Source organism: Hyla sarda, chromosome 4 (assembly GCF_029499605.1).
Source record: "Hyla sarda isolate aHylSar1 chromosome 4, aHylSar1.hap1, whole genome shotgun sequence".
Classification (NCBI taxonomy): Eukaryota; Metazoa; Chordata; class Amphibia; order Anura; family Hylidae; genus Hyla; species Hyla sarda.
In genome coordinates this window covers 146880999-146900321 of record NC_079192.1, presented here as the reverse complement: position 1 = coordinate 146900321, position 19323 = coordinate 146880999, and the positions used below count along the sequence as shown (strand labels likewise).

The 19323-nt window shown below is 44.6% G+C and overlaps 1 protein-coding gene across 4 annotated transcripts in view; it reads left to right on the top strand.

The window, feature by feature from the left end:
* The window catches only part of WDR72 (WD repeat domain 72), a 362110-nt gene that overhangs the window by 330884 nt on the left and 11903 nt on the right, over positions 1–19323 (top strand). The gene's annotated exons all lie outside the window — the stretch shown is intronic.

Here is a 19323-nt window from a genome sequence, read left to right as displayed (position 1 = left end):
GTATGCTTATTTATATGGGTTCCAGCGTGTTCCAGGAATTTAGCTGTATTAGTATATTATTGGTGGTGAAATCCTGTTGTTTGGCTGGTGGCACTACAAGTCAAAGAATGTCCATTTAGATACAAGCAGATCTAACTGAGACGTACAGGATAGATGTCTAGTTCACTTATAAACATATACCTATGGATGTGCGCAGAATATTGGACTTATAGTGCAATCACTTTAAAGATTTTACTTGCGTTTTGCTTGCGTTTTTGTGTAATTGTTTTTCTTGGCTGTGATGCCCACACTTCCTCTTGTTCTGAGATGTTGCGGAGAGTGCGTATCCTTTTACCGAAGATCCTAGATGGGGATTGCGGGAGTACACCCCGGCCGGTGGCGTTCTCTACCGTGGTAGCCTCGGTTCGCGGTTTGCTGGAAACCAATGTCGTGACGTCACTACGGTACAGGATTAGATCCAAGATACCTCCAACGCGATTCAGAAGCACGGCTTCCGTCTTCAGGGAGATGTTACCTAACTCAGTATTTTCCAACCAGTGTGCTTCCAGCTGTTGCAAAATGTACTGATGTACTGATCGCCGAAGGGCATGCTGGGAGATGTAGTTATGCAACAGCTGAAGGTATGCAACTACAACTCCCAGCATGCCGAGACAGCTGTTTGCTCTTTGGGCATGCTGGGATTTACATTTTTGCAACATCTGGAGAGCTACAGTTCAGAGACCACTGCACAATAATCTCCAAACTGTGGCCCTCCAGATGTTGCAAAACTACAAATCCCAGCATGACCAGACAGCAAACTGCTGTGTGGGCATGCTGGGAGTTGTAGTTTTGCAAGATCTAGAGGGCCACAGTTTAGAGACCACTGCACAGTGATCTCCAAACTGTAGCCCTCAAGCTGTTGCAAAACTACAAATCCCAGCATGCCCAAACAGCAAACAGCTGTCTGGGCATGCTGGGAGTTGTAGTTTTGCAACATCTGGAGGGCTACAGTTTAGAGACAACTGTATACTCACCGGCTTCCGTCTCAGGACCTCCCTGGGCATTGGCACGGGATGCCTGCAGATAAATATCAGCAGTCATCCCGGTCCGGTCCTTGCCCGGCGTGGCGCGCGGGGTTGACGGAAATTCCCACAGGCGTACAGGTACGCCCTTGGTCCTTAAGTACCAGGGAGCATGGGCGTATCCATACGCCTGTGGTCTTTAAGGGGTTAATCTTCTCCCTTTGTGCTGAGTGTGCTGAGCTCCTGTGTGTGAGGGAGAAATCTTCACCAATCAGAGCTCAGCTGGCAGAGGGAAGGGGCGGGGTTAGCTCTCGCCTCTCCATCTCTACATATTACAGCCCAGGAGGCTTAGATAAATACCAGCCATTGAATTGCTGGTATTTTTATATAAAAAATACTGGCAGGGTGTCTAAAATACCAGCTGTGCTGGTAAAATAGCATCCAGGTGGCAACCCTAAGTGTGTGACATGGTTGTAATAATTATTGGGGAGATTTATCAAAACCCGTGCAGGGGAAAAGTTGATCAGTTGCCCACAGCAACCAATCAGATTGCTTTTTTCATTCTCAACAAGACCTCTGAAAAATAGAAGTGATCTGATTGGTTGCTATGGGCAACTGGTCAACTTTTCCTCTCCACAGGTTTTGATTCCTGATGGTCTTCATATATAGGATGAGAATCTTCTGACAAAGTGAGTAGCCAACCATTTCTGGGCATAAGACATCAGAACTTGCTGGGTGCCCTACGGTTGCCTGGACAACTGTACCCCCCAGCATCAGCCGCCTCTCCCCTCATGACATGGTACAGATCGGGCAGCAGTTTTGGACACTATTTTTCACACACAGAAATAAAATAAATGAGTCGAACAAGTCAAAGAACAGTTTAAACAAAGGGAACTTTATTTATTATTTAATAAAATGTTTGTGTAGGGATTTTATGTAACCTCCATCACTCACAAAGAGCGGACAGTAACTAACTCAGGACAGGAAAAACCTCCAGAGGGGAGGAAACCTGTAGGGAATCCATGGCTACTGTACTGCCCTTCCTCTGGGCATACTAAAGGAGGTTACCTCTAGAATTTGGGCCAATGTGTCCGTGTATGTGCTGCCCCACAGCCTGGAAGGTGTGCATCTAAGATAGGAAAAGAAAAGAGAGATTAGTTACATGTTTATTATAGAAATGCACATGGAACTGCACTAAAGACCAAAAAGATGTGATACTTACCAGTCACAGGCGGGTATGAGTGTGTATTCCTAGGTTCCTACAGTTTAGGCCCCTCACTGATGACAAAGGTTATGACATCACATTTGTGACCTCACGGGAGTTCTATTTGAGTAGTGCTGCTTTCTGATTGGCTGAAAATCCAAAAAGCTTTTTAACATATTCTGCATGAATTACCTCAGGGATTTTTGGCAATCTTTATAAAAATGGCTCACTCCCTGTGGGTACATTATATTTGTTTCTCCTAACCAGACACTCAGTATTTGTAATATCATTTGGTGACCCTAACAGCCTGGGCCCATAGGTTTCTTACACAGATCACTGCGGCTCTGGCAGACTCAATGGGGGAGATTCATCAAGACCTGTTCAGAGAAAAAGTGGCAAAGTTGCCCATAGCCCATGAAAGGGCCTCTAAAAAATTTAAGAAGCAATCTGATTGGTTGTTATGGACAACTCAGCAACTTCTCCTCTGGACTGGTTTTGATAAATCTCTCCCAATGGGCAGCGCTGGCTGCTGGGACATCTGATGAGTGACGCCTCTGACGTTGTGTTATGGAGCGGAAGGATAATATTCATCAGATGTCCCGGCAGCCAGCGCTGCTTACTGGTTTAAAGTGGTTGTGGCTCCTGCTGCCAGTTCAAGATCAGGCAGCACAGGCCGAGATTGACATACTGCATCAGTGACCCCCTGTGGCTGTCCAACAGTTGCAAAACTACAACTCCCAGCATGCCCTGACAGCTTTAGGCTGTCAGTGTCAGGGTATACTGGGAGTTGTGGTTTTGCAACAGCTGGACAGACATCTGTTGGAAGGGGGGGGGGGAAAGATGAAGCAATGTGGGCTTTGAAAAAGGCCACACGTAAGCTGTATTTGAAGGAAAACAGTCACCCGTTCACCCACACTAAAACCGAAACACCGGGTTATGGTGTGGGTGCTGGTCACGTGAGCGCTTGTGCCTACTGAGCGCTCACATGGCCAGCACCCATGAATATTCAAGTCCAGCCGGCGGGCCGCCTCCAGCGTGCAGTTCAGTGCAGGAAGAAGCGGACCTTCAGAGGGACACCGTGCCGGACTACAGGTACGCATATCGGTCAAAGAGCTCTCATCGGTGTCATGTTCACCTGCACTATAACTCTGTGTATCGGGTTTTGTGTGACTGAATGGGTAACAGGCTTGGGGCTGCTGGGACAAGACGCACGCACGCCTTCTCCAAGACCCTGACGTCTTCCTGCCTCCGACCCTGCTATTACATTTCTGACACTGACTATTGCCTCCTCATGATTTATCAGCACCGCGGAGGGAGAGAACTGGCTGCGGAGTGAAGAGAGCGAGGACGGGGAAGGAGGAGGTGAGCTGTGGAGATGGGTGTAAGGGAGGGGTGGGGGTGAGGAGATCTGTGTGAGGAGACCGAGGAGGTGGGTGGAGGGGGAGATGTGTGTGAGCAGATAGGGGACGGGGTGGAGGGGATGAGGGACAGCATGGCTTGGAACATTCCTGGACAGTCCATTAATATTGAGGATTCTTAACATTATCCAGTAAAGTGAAATTGTACATACATATATATTGTACAGGACATTGTTGTTGCAATCCAGAGGACAGTGTAAGCTGAGATACTAGCTGGGGAAAAGCACCTGAGGTGTAGCTGGGACCAGTGGATCCACATCCCTGTAGCTCATGGTTCTGTATTAGTACAAGGTTCTGCATAAGGACTTAGTAGAACAATCTTATGTTCTCACAGGCGCCAGCACAGAGAGACATCATTTAATACATGGAGGCACAGTCTCTTAATAATAACAGGAGGTTACCTGTTAGGTGGTGGTGGGGGCGCAGAGATGTGTGTGTTAGAGAGTAGCTCCCGTCATCTATATATTTTTTTTCTGTCCCTACCTATTGCTAATCTATGCCTACCCCCCCCCCCCCCCCCACCGCCTTTTAAAATGTTTTTCCTACCTTCTAAAGTGTTATGTTGCTGTCTCCAATCCAGTTCACTGAGGCCGAGCAGGAAGCCGACTTCGGCCCTTACCTCATCTATGCTGCGCTCCTGTGTTTTCCTAACATGATGCCTACAGCAATTTCACAACCACAACTCTCAGCATGCCCTGACAGCTATTGACTGTGAGGGCATGCTGGGAGTTGTAGTTGTGAAACTGGAGGCAGAATCTTGGGAAAACACTCAGGGCAGGTATATATAGTTTAGCATATAATTTGGCCATAGAATCATCTGAACGACTCCAGACTGTGTCATTCAGGCAATATATGGGTTACTGATGCCGCTGTTGGGCCTGGGTCTTGGAATTTAAAATTTGCTCATAGGTAGTACCCGCTATCCAAAATCTTTGGTTTAAATTTCTTAATTCATCTTTTAATCTTAGGGATTGTGAAGGCCTAGTGCCTACTCATGCTGCTGGCAACTCCGGGCTGTGCCATTCATCCACTATATGGTCTCCTCATGCTGCCAACACCTCCATGCTGTGTTATTCAGCCATTATATGGCCTCCTCATGCTGCCAACACCTCCATGCTGTGTTATTCAGCCACTATATGGTGTCCTCATACTTCAGCCTCATCCAAGCTGTGTCATTCAGCCACTATATGGTCTCCTCATGCTGCCAACACCTCCACGCTGTGTCATTCAACCACTATATGGTCTCCTCATGCTGCCAACACCTCCATGCTGTGTTATTCAGCCACTATATGGCCTCCTCATGCTGACAACCTGTCCATGCTGTGTCATTCAGCCACTATATGGTCTCCTCATACTTCAGCCTCATCCAAGCTGTGTCATTCAGCCACTATATGGTCTCCTCATGCTGCCAACACCTCCACGCTGTGTCATTCAACCACTATATGGTCTCCTCATACTTCAGCCTCATCCAAGCTGTGTCATTCAGCCACTATATGGTCTCCTCATGCTGCCAACACCTCCACGCTGTGTCATTCAACCACTATATGGTCTCCTCATACTTCAGCCTCATCCAAGCTGTGTCATTCAGCCACTATATGGTCTCCTCATGCTGCCAACACCTCCACACTGTGTCATTCAGTCACTATATGGTCTCCTGACACTGATGCCACCACCAGGCTCTGTCATTGTGCTGCTGTGCGGCAGTGATTCTAAAAGCGATGCTGGTAATCTGCATGTTATTCTGAATAACAGTATTATTTCACTACCCCAGCATACTCCATATGCATTTTAGAACACAGCAAAGTGTTCTATACCCCTATAGAGGCTTTATGTAGGCTAGAAATAGCCTTTTTTTTAATATAGATTCGCCACGAAAAAATTCGGAACAAAACAATCGGAAAATTCGGTGAATCGGCCGAATCGAATTTTTGAAAAGTTTGCTCATCTCTAGTTGCCATCTCAGGACGAGCCGGCTTGTCCTTAGACGACAACCGGTTAAGCAACCACCTCTCAAAAACTGAAAAATTGCGCTGGTTGTTTAAAAAAAAAAAAAAAAAAAAAAAAAAGCCTTTTTATCCTGGCTCCTAGATTCAAAACTAAATTTGTTAACCCCTTAAGCACCAGGCCATTTTACACCTTAAGGACCAGAGCGTTTTTTGCAAATCTGTCCACTGTCACTTTAAACATTAATAACTCTGGAATGCTTTTAGTTATCATTCTGATTCTGAGATTGTTTTTTCGTGACATATTCTACTTTAACATAGTGGTAAAATTTTATGGTAACTTGCATCCTTTCTTGGTGAAAAATCCCCAAATTTGATGAAAAAAATGAAAATGTTGCATTTTTCTAACTTTGAAGCTCTCTGCTTGTAAGGAAAATGGATATTCAAAATATATTTTCTTTGGGTTCACATATACAATATGTCTACTTTATGTTTGCATCATAAAATTTATGAGTTTTTACTTTTGGAAGACACCAGAGGGCTTCAAAGTTCAGCAGCAATTTTCCAATTTTTCACAAAATTTTCAAACTCACTATTTTTCAGGTACCAGTTCAGTTTTGAAGTGGATTTGAAGGGTCTTCATATTAGAAATACCTCATAAAAGACCCCATTATAAAAACTACACCCCCCAAAGTATTCAAAATGACATTCAGTAAGTGTATTAACCCTTTAGGTGTTTCACAGGAAAAGCAGCAAAGTGAAGGAGAAAATTCAAAATCTTCATTTTTTACACTCGCATGTTCTTGTAGACCCAATTTTTGAATTTTTGCAAGGGGTAAAAAGGATTTTTACTTGTATTTGAAACCCAATTTCTCTCGAGTAAGCACATACCTCATATGTCTATGTAAAGTGTTCGGCGGGCGCAGTAGAGGGCTCAGAAGGGAAGGAGCGACAAATGGTTTTTGGGGGGCATGTCACCTTTAGGAAGCCCCTATGGTGCCAGGACAGCAAAAAAAAAAACACATGGCATACCATTTTGGAAACTAGACCCCTCGGGGAACGTAACAAGGGGTAAAGTGAACCTAAATACCCTACAGGTGTTTCACGACTTTTGCATATGTAAAAAAAAATGTTTTTTTTACCTAAAATGCTTGGTTTCCCAACATTTTTACATTTTTAAAAAGGGTAATAGCAGAAAGTACCCCCCCAAAATTTTAAGCCCAATTTCTCTCGATTCAGAAAACACCCCATATGGGGGTGAAAAGTGCTCTGCTGCCGCATTACAGGTCTCAGAAGAGAAGGAGTCACATTTGGCTTTTTGAAAGCAAATTTTGCACTGGGGGCATGCCGCATTTAGGAAGCCCCTATGGTGCCAGGACAGCAAAAAAAAAAACACATGGCATACCATTTTGGAAACTAGACCCCTCGGGGAATGTAACAAGGGGTAATGTGAACCTTTATACCCCACAGGTGTTTCACGACTTTTGTATATGTAAAAAAAATATATATTTTTTTTACCTAAAATGCTTGTTTTCCCAAAAATTTTACATTTTTAAAAAGGGTAATAGCAGAAAATACCTCCCAAAATTTGTAACACAATTTCTCCCGAGTACGGCGATACCCCATATGTGGCCCTAAACTGTTGCCTTGAAATACGACAGGGCTCCAAAGTGAGAGAGCGCCATGAGCATTTGAGGACTAAATTAGGTATTGCATAGGGGTGGACATAGGGGTATTATACGCCAGTGATTCCCAAACAGGGTGCCTCCAGCTGTTGTAAAACTCTCAGCATGCCTAGACAGTCAGTGGCTATCTGGCAATACTGGGAGTAGTTGTTTTGCAACAGCTGGAGGCTCCGTTTTGGAAACAGTGGCGTACCAGACGTTTGTCATTTTTATTGGGGAGGGGGGCTGTGTAGGGGTATGTGTATATGTAGTGTTTTTTACTTTTTGTAGTGTAGTGTAGTGTAGTGTTTTTAGGGTACAGTGACACGGACGGGGGTTCACAGTAGTTTCTCGCTGGCAGATTGAGCTGCGGCAGAAAATTTGCCGCAGCTCAAACTTGCAGCCGGATACTTACTGTAAACCTCCGCCCATGTGAGTTTACCCTGTACGTTCACATTGGAGGGGAGAAACATCCAGCTGTTGCAAAACTACAACTCCCAGCATGTACGGTCTATCAGTGCATGCTGGGAGTTGTAGTTTTGCAACAGCTGGAGGCTCCGTTTTGGAAACAGTGGCGTACCAGACGTTTTTCATTTTTATTGGGGAGGGGGGCTGTGTAGGGGTATGTGTATATGTAGTGTTTTTTACTTTTTATTTTATTTTGTGTTAGTGTAGTGTAGTGTACATGGGGGGGGGGGGGCATCCAGCTATTGCAAAACTACAACTCCCAGCATGTACGGTCTATCAGTGCATGCTGGGAGTTGTAGTTTTGCAACAGCTGGAGCCACACTGGTTGTGAAACACAGAGTTTGGTAACAAACTCAGTGTTTTGCAACCAGTGTGCCTTCAGCTGTTGCAAAAGCTACAACCCCCAGCATGTACGGACAGCGGAAGGGCATGCTGGGTCTTGTAGTTATGCAACAGCTGGAGGCATACTACTTTGGCTGGGGATGCTGGGGATTGTAGTTATGCAACAGCTGGAGACACACTGGTTTGCTACTTAACTCAGTGTGCCTTCAGCTGTTGCAAAACTACAACTCTCAGCAGTCACTGACAGCCAACGGGCATGCTGGGAGTTGTAGTTATGCAACCAGCAGATGCACCACTACAACTCCCAGCATGCACTTTAGCTGATTGTGCAAGCTGGGAGTTGTTGTTATACAACAGCTGAAGGTACACTTTTCCATAGAAAAAATGTGCCTCCAGCTGTTGCAAAACTATAAGTCCCAGCATGCCCATAAGGGAATGCTGGGAGTTGTGGTGGTCTGCCTCCTGCTGTTGCATAACTACAGCTCCCAGCATGCCCTTTTTGCATGCTGGGAGCTGTTGCTAAGCAACAGCAGGAGGCTGTCACTCACCTCCTACTGCTGCTGCTCCACGCCACTGCGTAGGTCAGTCCCTCGCCGCCATCGCTCCTGGGGCCCCGATCCCAACAGGGTCTTCTTCCCGCACCCGCTCACGTCCTCCGGAAGAGGGGCGGAGCAGGTTGCGGGAGTGACACCCGCAGCAGGCGCCCTGATTGGTCGGCCGGCCGACGAATCAGGGCGATCGTGAGGTGGCACCAGTGCCACCTCACCCCTGCTGGCAATGGCTGTCTCTGACGGCCCCGATCAGCCAGTAATTCCGGGTCACCGGGTCACTGGAGACCCGATTGACCCGATTGACCCGGAATCCGCCGCAGATCGCTGGACTGAATTGTCCAGCGATCTGCGGCCATCGTCGACATGGGGGGTCATCATGACCCCCCTGGGCGATATGCCCCGATGCCTGCTGAACGATTTCAGCACAGGCATCGGGCACCGGCTCCGCTCCAGATGGCTGCGGGGGGGCGGTAAATGCACATGACGTTCTCATACGTCATGTGTCCTTAAGGACTCGGAAATGGAGATGTATGAGAACGTCATGTGTCCTTAAGGGGTTAAAGGAGTACTCTGCTACTTTACTGTGGTGGCCATGGGTGAGGTCCGCAGCCACCGCTACACTATGGTTAGCTACTTGGTTCTTGGGGGGTTATGAACCCAGGGTCGGATGGTATTAACCCTTAATGTCACGTGACGCCACTGTAGTCTTGATATCTCCCAGGGTACTACAGGTCCGGGGAACTCCGTCTCCCCACAGGCTTGTAAGGAAAGAATTGACTCCACACTAGGTTGCAGTTTAACGGAGGCTTTACTAACTTGAAGATAGGTGGTACAATCTCCACAGCGCTCAACCAAAGTCTCCCAAAGGTTTAACAGACAGTCTTTAGAGGACCACACAGCTTGCAGTGCCTGGACTTGATATTGCATATATGCTTGGCTCTTACGGCCGGACTAGTAGTTTTAGGTCTGCGCTATATTAGGCTTGAGATTAAAGTCACTTACTGAAGGGTCGGTAGATTTGTGGCTTTTTGCCGGAAGATAATGAATTGTCCTTTAGGAATTCTCTGATCAAGGCTGAAGTAAAGGCTTGCTATTAGTTGGGGTTACTTCATGCTTTTCTTATCTCCCTCTCATCTTTGCTCTCACTCCTCTGAGGATTCTCTCTGCTACTCCGGAGCTTCACCTCCTCTGAACTTGCTCGGACCTCCACTCTGTACTCTGAACTCCACACCACTCTGAACTGAATGAACTGCTTTATTCCTCTACTCCTCCACACCTACTCTACACAGGAAATGCTACCCCTTATAAGGGCAGGCTAAACTAAAGCCCATTGGACAGGCAGCTGTGGATCATAGAGTTGTCTGTATCCCCTTTAGGATTTACAATAAAGTTACATACAAGTAATAACATAATATAACACCTTACACAAAAGTTTAGTCTAGCCCTCAGTCCTCCACTCTCGCATACCCTGACTAAGCATGAGGTTGCTAGGTAACATACTTAAAGCTACAGACACCTAATAACTGATTGCTAAGTTATAACAGTGCAAATACACATTAGAAATGGTTGAGTTCCTGCAGAGGAGCCCCCAGGACACTGAGGGTCTCAATCTGACAGGGCCTAAAATACCTTGACACAATGTACCTGTACTGGGACACCACATTACTCCTTATCCCCTTTCCACAGGACAGGGGATAAGTGTCTGATCTCGAGGGGACCTTGCACAGCGCCCTGGCTCCCTTTGCACATGCAGCAGGGTTATTTACAGCGCTCGTGTATCTCTGGCTCTTCCATAGAGATGAATGTGCTAGAAGAGCTCCATGCAGGAAATCGCGATGGACACTGATGACAAAGGTACTTACCTTGTCCCCAGTGGCTTAGCTATAGAGGTCACAAGGGTCGCAATTGCGACCGGGCCTCACAACCAGGTACGCCCTTGGTCCTTAAGTACCAGTGAGCATCAAACTTTAACGAAAATTTGTCAAAACACCTGTGGGGTGTTAAGGCTCACTATACCCCTTGTTACATTCCATGAGGGGTGTAGTTTCCAAAATAGGGTCACACGTGGGTATTTATTTTTTTGCATGTATGTCAGAACCGCTGTAAAATCGGCCACCCCTGTGCAAATCACCAATTTAGACCAATTTAGACCTTGCGTCCGCAGAGCATTTTACGCCCACATATGGGGTATTTCTGTACTCAGGAGAAATTGCGTTACAAATTTTGTTGGTCTTTTTTTTCCTTTTAACGCTTATAAAAATAAAAGCATGAGGCAACACCAGCATGTTTGTGTAAAATTTTTAATTTTTTTACACTAACAGGCTGGTGTAGACCCCAACTTTTCCTAAGGGGTAAAAGGAGAAAAAGCTATTTCTCCCGAGTACGGAAATACCCCATGTGGTCCTAAACTATTTCCTTGAAATACGACAGGGCTCCAAAGTGAGAGAGCGCCATGAGCATTTGAGGACTAAATTAGGGATTGCATAGGGGTGGACATAAGGATATTCTATGCCAGTGATTCCCAAACAGGGTGCCTCCAGCTGTTGCTAAACTCCCAGCATGCCTGGACAGTCAGTCCGGAAATGCTGGGAGTTGCAGTTTTGCAACAGCTGGAGTTTTTGGAAACACTGCCTAAGGGTGCGTTCACACGGGCTTATTTGTCAGTGGATCCGCTGATGCAGATTCTCTGACAAAGGCCCCTAAAGTGCTGCCCTCTTTGTGACTGCTCATAGCGGCAATCCGCCGCTACCAGCAGACACCCTGCGATGTGCGAGTTACCCTGCAGTGTACTCACACACATCGTGGCCGCTCTCTGTGTCGCTCAGGGAGCTGGGGGAGCGGCCGCGATGTGCGGGATGTGCGGATACACTGCGACTCGCACTTCACAGTGTGTCTGCTGGTAGCGGCGGATTGCCGCTTTTAGCAGGCACAAAGAGGTCAGCACTTTAGGGGCCTTTGTCAGCGGATCCACAGCTGCGGATCCGCTGACAAATACCCCCGTGTGAACGCACACTTACGAAACGTTTTTCATTTTTATTGGTGGGGACAGTGTAAGGGGTGTGTATGTAGTGTTTTACCCTTTATTATGTGTTAGTGTATTGTAGTGCAGTATTTTTAGGGTACATTCGCACTGGTGGGGCAAACCTCCAGCTGTTGTAAAACTACAACTCCCAGCATGCACTGACAGACTGTGCATGCTGGGAGTTGTACTTTTGCAACAGCTGGAGGCACACTGGTTGGAAAGCCTTCAGTTAGGTTCTGTTACCTAAATACAATACATATGTGTATATTTGTGCATATTACACATATATGTTACAGTACACACTTATGCTTGAAATTGTGGATATACCTACCTGGCTAAAAGAAAAAGATCAAACTGTAAGTATGGTATAATTGTTTGCAGGGTTATTCTTTAAGTTGTTCTTTAGGGTGCACTGAAAAAATGTGGGATATATATATATATATATATATATATATATATATATATATATATTATTTATTAACCGTATTGTGTATATATTAATAAATAAATGATACAGTACTATAGGTATGCTTATTTATATGGGTTCCAGCGTGTTCCAGGAATTTAGCTGTCTTAGTATATTATTGGTGGTGAAATCCTGTTGTTTGGCTGGTGGCACTACAAGTCAAAGAATGTCCATTTAGATACAAGCAGATCTAACTGAGACGTACAGGATAGATGTCTAGTTCACTTATAAACATATACCTATGGATGTGCGCAGAATATTGGACTTATAGTGCAATCACTTTAAAGATTTTACTTGCGTTTTGCTTGCGTTTTTGTGTGATTGTTTTTCTTGGCTGTGATGCCCACACTTCCTCTTGTTCTGAGATGTTGCGGAGAGTGCGTATTCTTTTACCGAAGATCCTAGTTGGAGATTGCGGGAGTACACCCCGGCCGGTGGCGTTCTCTACCGTGGTAGCCCCGGTTCGCGGTTTGCTGGAGACCAATGTCGTGACGTCACTACGGTACAGGATTAGATCCAAGATACCTCCAACGCGTTTCAGAAGCACGGCTTCCGTCTTCAGGGAGATGTTACCTAACTCAGTATTTTCCAACCAGTGTGCTTCCAGCTGTTGCAAAACTACAACTCCCAGCATGTACTGATCGCCGAAGGGCATGCTGGGAGATGTAGTTATGCAACAGCTGAAGGTATGCAACTACAACTCCCAGCATGTCGAGACAGCTGTTTGCTCTTTGGGCATGCTGGGATTTGCAGTTTTGCAACATCTGGAGGGCTACAGTTTAGAGACCACTGCACAGTAATCTCCAAACTGTGGCCCTCCAGATGTTGCAAAACTACAAATCCCAGCATGAACAGAACGCAAACTGCTGTGTGGGCATGCTGGGAGTTGTAGTTTTGCAAGATCTAGAGGGCCACAGTTTAGAGACCACTGCACAGTGATCTCCAAACTGTAGCCCTCAAGCTGTTGCAAAACTACAAATCCCAGCATGCCCAAACTGCAAACAGCTGTCTGGGCATGCTGGGAGTTGTAGTTTTGCAACATCTGGAGGGCTACAGTTTAGAGACAACTGTATACTCACCGGCTTCCGTAGGATACATGGAGCCTGCCGCATGTCATCGCTGCCGCCGAGGATCGACGCCGGGCATTGCCGCCGAGGGTAAGTGACCTCTGGCGCCAGTCACCAATGGTTCCCCTGCTCTGCCCAGACAACAGTGGGTGGGTCTCAGGACCTCCCTGGGCATTGGCACGGGATGCCTGCAGATAAAAATCAGCAGTCATCCCGGTCCGGTCCTTGCCCGGTGTGGCGCGCGGGGTTGACGGAAATTCCCACAGGCGTACAGGTACGCCCTTGGTCCTTAAGTACCAGGGAGCATGGGCGTATCCATACGCCTGTGGCCTTTAAGGGGTTAATCTTCTCCCTTTGTGCTGAGTGTGCTGAGCTCCTGTGTGTGAGGGAGAAATCTTCACCAATCAGAGCTCAGCTGGCAGAGGGAAGGGGCGGGGTTAGCTCTCGCCTCTCCATCTCTACATATTACAGCCCAGGAGGCTTATATAAATACCAGCCATTGAATTGCTGGTATTTTTATATAAAAAATACTGGCAGGGTGTCTAAAATACCAGCTGTGCTGGTAAAATAGCAGCCAGGTGGCAACCCTAAGTGTGTGACATGGTTGTAATAATTATTGGGGAGATTTATCAAAACCCGTGCAGGGGAAAAGTTGATCAGTTGCCCACAGCAACCAATCAGATTGCTTCTTTCATTCTCAACAAGACCTCTGAAAAATAGAAGTGATCTGATTGGTTGCTATGGGCAACTGGTCAACTTTTCCTCTCCACAGGTTTTGATTCCTGATGGTCTTCATATATAGGATGAGAATCTTCTGACAAAGTGAGTAGCCAACCATTTCTGGGCATAAGACATCAGAACTTGCTGGGTGCCCTACGGTTGCCTGGACAACTGTACCCGCCAGCATCAGCCGCCTCTCCCCTCATCACATGGTACAGATCGGGCAGCAGTTTTGGACACTTCTGTCATCCACATTTTGCTAACACTATTTTTCACACACAGAAATAAAATAAATGAGTCGAACAAGTCAAAGAACAGTTTAAACAAAGGGAACTTTATTTATTATTTATTAAACTGTTTGTGTAGGGATTTTATGTAACCTCCATCACTCACAAAGAGCGGACAGTAACTAACTCAGGACAGGAAAAACCTCCAGAGGGGAGGAAACCTGTAGGGAATCCATGGCTACTGTACTGCCCTTCCTCTGGGCATACTAAAGAGGTTACCTCTAGAATTTGGGCCAATGTGTCCATCCGTGTATGTGCTGCCCCACAGCCTGGAAGGTGTGCATCTAAGATAGGAAAAGAAAAGAGAGATTAGTTACATGTTTATTATAGAAATGCACATGGAACTGCACTAAAGACCAAAAAGATGTGATACTTACCAGTCACAGGCGGGTATGAGTGTGTATTCCTAGGTTCCTACAGTTTAGGCCCCTCACTGATGACAAAGGTTATGACATCACATGTGTGACCTCACGGGAGTTCTATTTGAGTAGTGCTGCTTTCTGATTGGCTGAAAATCCAAAAAGCTTTTTAACATATTCTGCATGAATTATCTCAGGGATTTTTGGCAATCTTTATAAAAATGGCTCACTCCCTGTGGGTACATTATATTTGTTTCTCCTAACCAGACACTCAGTATTTGTAATATCATTTGGTGACCCTAACAGCCTGGGCCCATAGGTTTCTTACACAGATCACTGCGGCTCTGGCAGACTCAATGGGGGAGATTCATCACTAGTGTTGCTCGCGAATACAGCACTATATATTCGTAATTACGAATATTCTTTTTTTTTCTTTTTTTCTCACAGTACACATCACAGTGATCATCCCTCTCTTCTTCCAGCTTGTGTGGTGTAAAGAAGGCTCTAATACTACTGTGTGAGCAAATTTTCATATATGCTAATTTTTGCATATGCAAATGTTTCGCATATGCGAATTTCCGCATATGTTAATTTTCGCACATGCTAATTTTCGTGTCTGCTATTTTTAGCATATGCAAATGTTCGCATATGCGAATTTTCGTATATGCGAAAATATAACGCGAATATTATGAATATGCGAATTTAGCGAATATATGACGAATATTCGTCCATATATTCGCGAAATATCGCAAATTCGAATATGGCCTATGCTGCTCAACACTAGCCGCAAATACAGTTGACAAATTTGCTTTATTATTCTTAACAACCACTGCAGTAGATGCTAATGAAGAATACACCCTTGAGGAGACTTAAGTACATATACTGTCTGTAGATTTTAGCCTTTATATTAAAGTGGTTATCTAATCTTATACTAATCTTTGTGGCACTAATCTGGTGGCAATCGCTGTACTTTTAGTAGCATTAGAGTAAGTTACTGCAGAGTTGTTTCATTTATTGAACCTTCCTCCACTGTTGCTAATAGTACAGCGGTTGCAAGCACAAGTAGCGGAAACACTAAATAGCTCACACAAGCCCTAGTACTCCTTTAAATGGCTTATTGGGGGGGGTGGGTTGGGAGTCAAACCTACACCAATCTTAGATTGATGGCTTATCCAAATAGGCCATCAAGGGTTACTGGATAATCCTTTAATGTATGCATTAAACTTTTATTCCCAATCATCAATGACCATTGAATTACCGTATATACTCGAGTATAAGCCATTCCGAATATAGGCCGAGGACCCTAATTTCACCCCAAAAACCTAGGAAAAGTTATTGACTCGACTATAAGCCTAGGGTGGGAAATACATCATCCCCCCCATGTCATCATCCAGACCCCCGTCATTAACACCCCCGTCACCATCACCCTGTCATTATCACAGTGGTCTTCAACCTGCGGACCTCCAGATGTTGCAAAACTACAACTCCCAGCATGCCCGGACAGCCATCGGCTGTCCGGGCATGCTGGGAGTTGTAGTTTTGAAACATCTGGAGGTCCGCAGGTTGAAGACCACTGCGGCCTTCGTCATCATCCAGACCCCCCTTTTGTTTTCTACTCACCTCCCCTCGGTGGGAAGGAAGGGTGAGCTGGTCCGGGCCGTCCATCTTCGGCCATCTATGCTGCAGGGACCATCCAGTGGGAGGGGTAGTTGTTCCGGGCTGTCCATCTTCACCGGGAGGCCCTCTTCTCTGCTCCGGGCCGGCCCCGGACTAGTGACGTTGCGTTGATGACGACACGCAGGGAAGTCCGTTCGCAGCAGACGTCCGTGACGTCCCTGCGCATGAACGTCCCTGCGCAGTGGCCGATGGCTGTCCAGGCATGCCGGGAGTTGTAGTTTTGCAACATCTGGAGGTCTGCAGGTTGAAGACCACTGAGAAGGGATTGATAGGCGGAGATGGACGGCCCGGACCATCCCCTCACAGCTAAGCCAGAAACGTTTTTTTGTTCACTCGAGTATAAGCCGAGGGGGGCGTTTTCAGCATGAAAAATCGTGCTGAAAAACTCGGCTTATACTCGAGTATATACGGTATATTTTCTCTGAAACAGTGCTGGAAGTCAGTAAAACATTTTGCCACCTGGCAGGTTCCCTTTAAAATCCTGACCACAATTACTCAGTACATTTGAGTTCTTATTCTGTCTTTTTTTAGTGGTGGTGCAGTGTGTCAATCTGCTGAACCATTACCAATTCTTGTGAAAGTACCCTTAAGCAAACTTGCTGATTATTTTATATGGTTATTATGTTTTGCTGCAGATTCTGTATTCTTTTTCAGATCTTATTATATATATATATATATATATATATATATATATATATATATATATATATATATAAATAAACGATGCAGCCTTAAAAACTTGTTCTTCATAATCCCATTGGCTGGAGTTTACTTGTGTCCATTTTTACTTTGCCTCCCAGTGTTACACATTTGGGGGTGACACTAGGCTATTGCTTTAATTTGCCCTTGTGACACTGGGCTGCTAGGAGCAAATGAAGTGCACTTAATGCTCAGCTGTTCTACAGAGTTAGACAAGATGCAAGTCCCAGCTGTTCGGCTTGATGTTTGGTGATTGCCCCTGCGCTCAATCTCTGAACTCTTCTCTGGACAGTAGATTTTTCAAGCTCTAGGGTTTTAAAATCTCATGCAGGCGGCATCCTCGGATATGCCATTATACGATGCTGCCAGGGAATCTTCCGGGAGATAAATAGAATCTGTGTGTAGTGAATTAGAGTGAACCAGTCAATCTGTGTGTCAGCCCAAAATGTAGGGTAACTAGTCTGCCAAGACAAAGCCCTTGTCTTAATGTATAGATGACTTTTTTTTTGTTTTTAAACACCCTACTAAATAGCACCAGGATTCAAAGAGTAAAATAGAATAGAGCAGTTAATAATTCAATAGGCCACCAAAGCTACCAAAAAAGAGAAAACATAAATGTAACGGTGATAGAGGGATATTCATATTCACGGTGATTGTGCCAAATACCGATGTTTGACCCCCTTTATTGAGGATTCAACTTGATTTTGAAGAGAATTATGCAGGAATCTCTAGCAATAAATGTTGTTAATTTGATTTAATTTGTGAAAGAAACAATGTAACTTAAGCACTATATATAGAAAGTAAAAGCCTGTAATGTATTTTTATTAGGATAAAAATTAAAAAAAAACATTGGTTTAACTTAGCATGTTATGCGGTACAATGAATAGTGTATATGCCATATCAAACTTGTTCCCCTAGGGTAAGGGAAGTGGCTACATGTCACTTTACAATGCATTTTCAGGCTGAACAATGTTTTAAGGTTTTTGGTCTAAATGAAACTTCAACTTAATTATTCAGCTATACATTTAAATGTCATATCAGGTTGGAAATAACATGGTTGTTTTGCCCCATTTGGGCAATGAATCTTGACTATGATGACAACTGCAATGCCATTATTTAAGAGCAGTTGTTCTTTTTTTTGTTGTTCTGCATTGTTCAATAATCTCAAAGGTACAGATTGTTTAATAAGTAATAATTTGTTCAATGCCAAAGTGTGAGGCATCCAGAAGAAAAAATAATAATAATACTTATATTATATGCTATATCTATATGACTCATATGAAAAAGTAATTGTATCCCAAAACTAATAACTGGTTTGCCACCCTTGGCAGATTGAGCCTTTGCAATAACTTGTTGTGAGTATTTACATAGCTGTTATGGAATTACTTACTCTTCGCAAAATTGTTTAAATTCTATTTCATTGGAGGGATTTCAAGCATTAACTGGCCATTTAAAGGGGTACTCCGGTGAAAACCTTTTTTCTTTTAAATCAACTGGTGGCAGAAAGTTAAACATATTTGTAATTTACTTCTATTAAAAAATCTTAATCCTTCCAGTACTTATTAGCTGCTGAATGCTACAGAGGAAATTCCTTTCTTTTTGGAGCACTGATGACATCACGAGCACAGTGCTCTCTGCTTACATCTCTGTCCATTTTAGCAACCATGCATAGCAGATGCACAGCAGATGCACAGCAGATGTATGCTAAGGGCAGCATGGTGGCTCAGTGGTTAGCACTGCTGCCTTGCAGTGCTTGGGACTTAGGTTCAAATCCCACTAAGAACAAAAGTGTTGTTATTATTATTATTATAATAATGCCAGCAGAGAGAACTGTGCTCGTGATGTCATCAGAGAGCATTCCAAAAAAGAAAATAATTTCCTCTGAAGTATTCAGCAGCTAATAAGTACAGGAAGGATTAATATTTTTTAATAGAAGTAATTTACAAATATGTTTAACTTTCTGCCACCAGTTGATTTAAAAGAAAAAAGGTTTTCACCGGAGTACCCCTTTAAAGAGAAGATCTAAAGAAGAACAGCGCACAGTACAACACTGGGGGGTCAATGTGCATCTTAAAGAAATTCATTTCAGGACTTTGGCTCGGACACTTATTTGACCAATAAGTCACCCACTTGCAGATTTGATCTAATTGTAGATTGAAGAAATCTACACACATGATAGTAAAAAAAAAGCCTTTGAGATCTATGAAAGCAGCATCGGAAATGTCCGCATTTTACATATGCTAGGTTTAAATATATCCTACATGAAAAAAATATATATAAAACTAGTCAACCTCACTTACCCTTGCCTTAGCCTTCTGGGCACTATGGGGTTCTCTCTGCATGATGTATACACAGTGTTAATGGAACATGGTTTCATCAGTGGAGGGGGCTAAATTGGTTTATGAAAAAAAAAAAAAAAGAAAAAGAGAATGTTC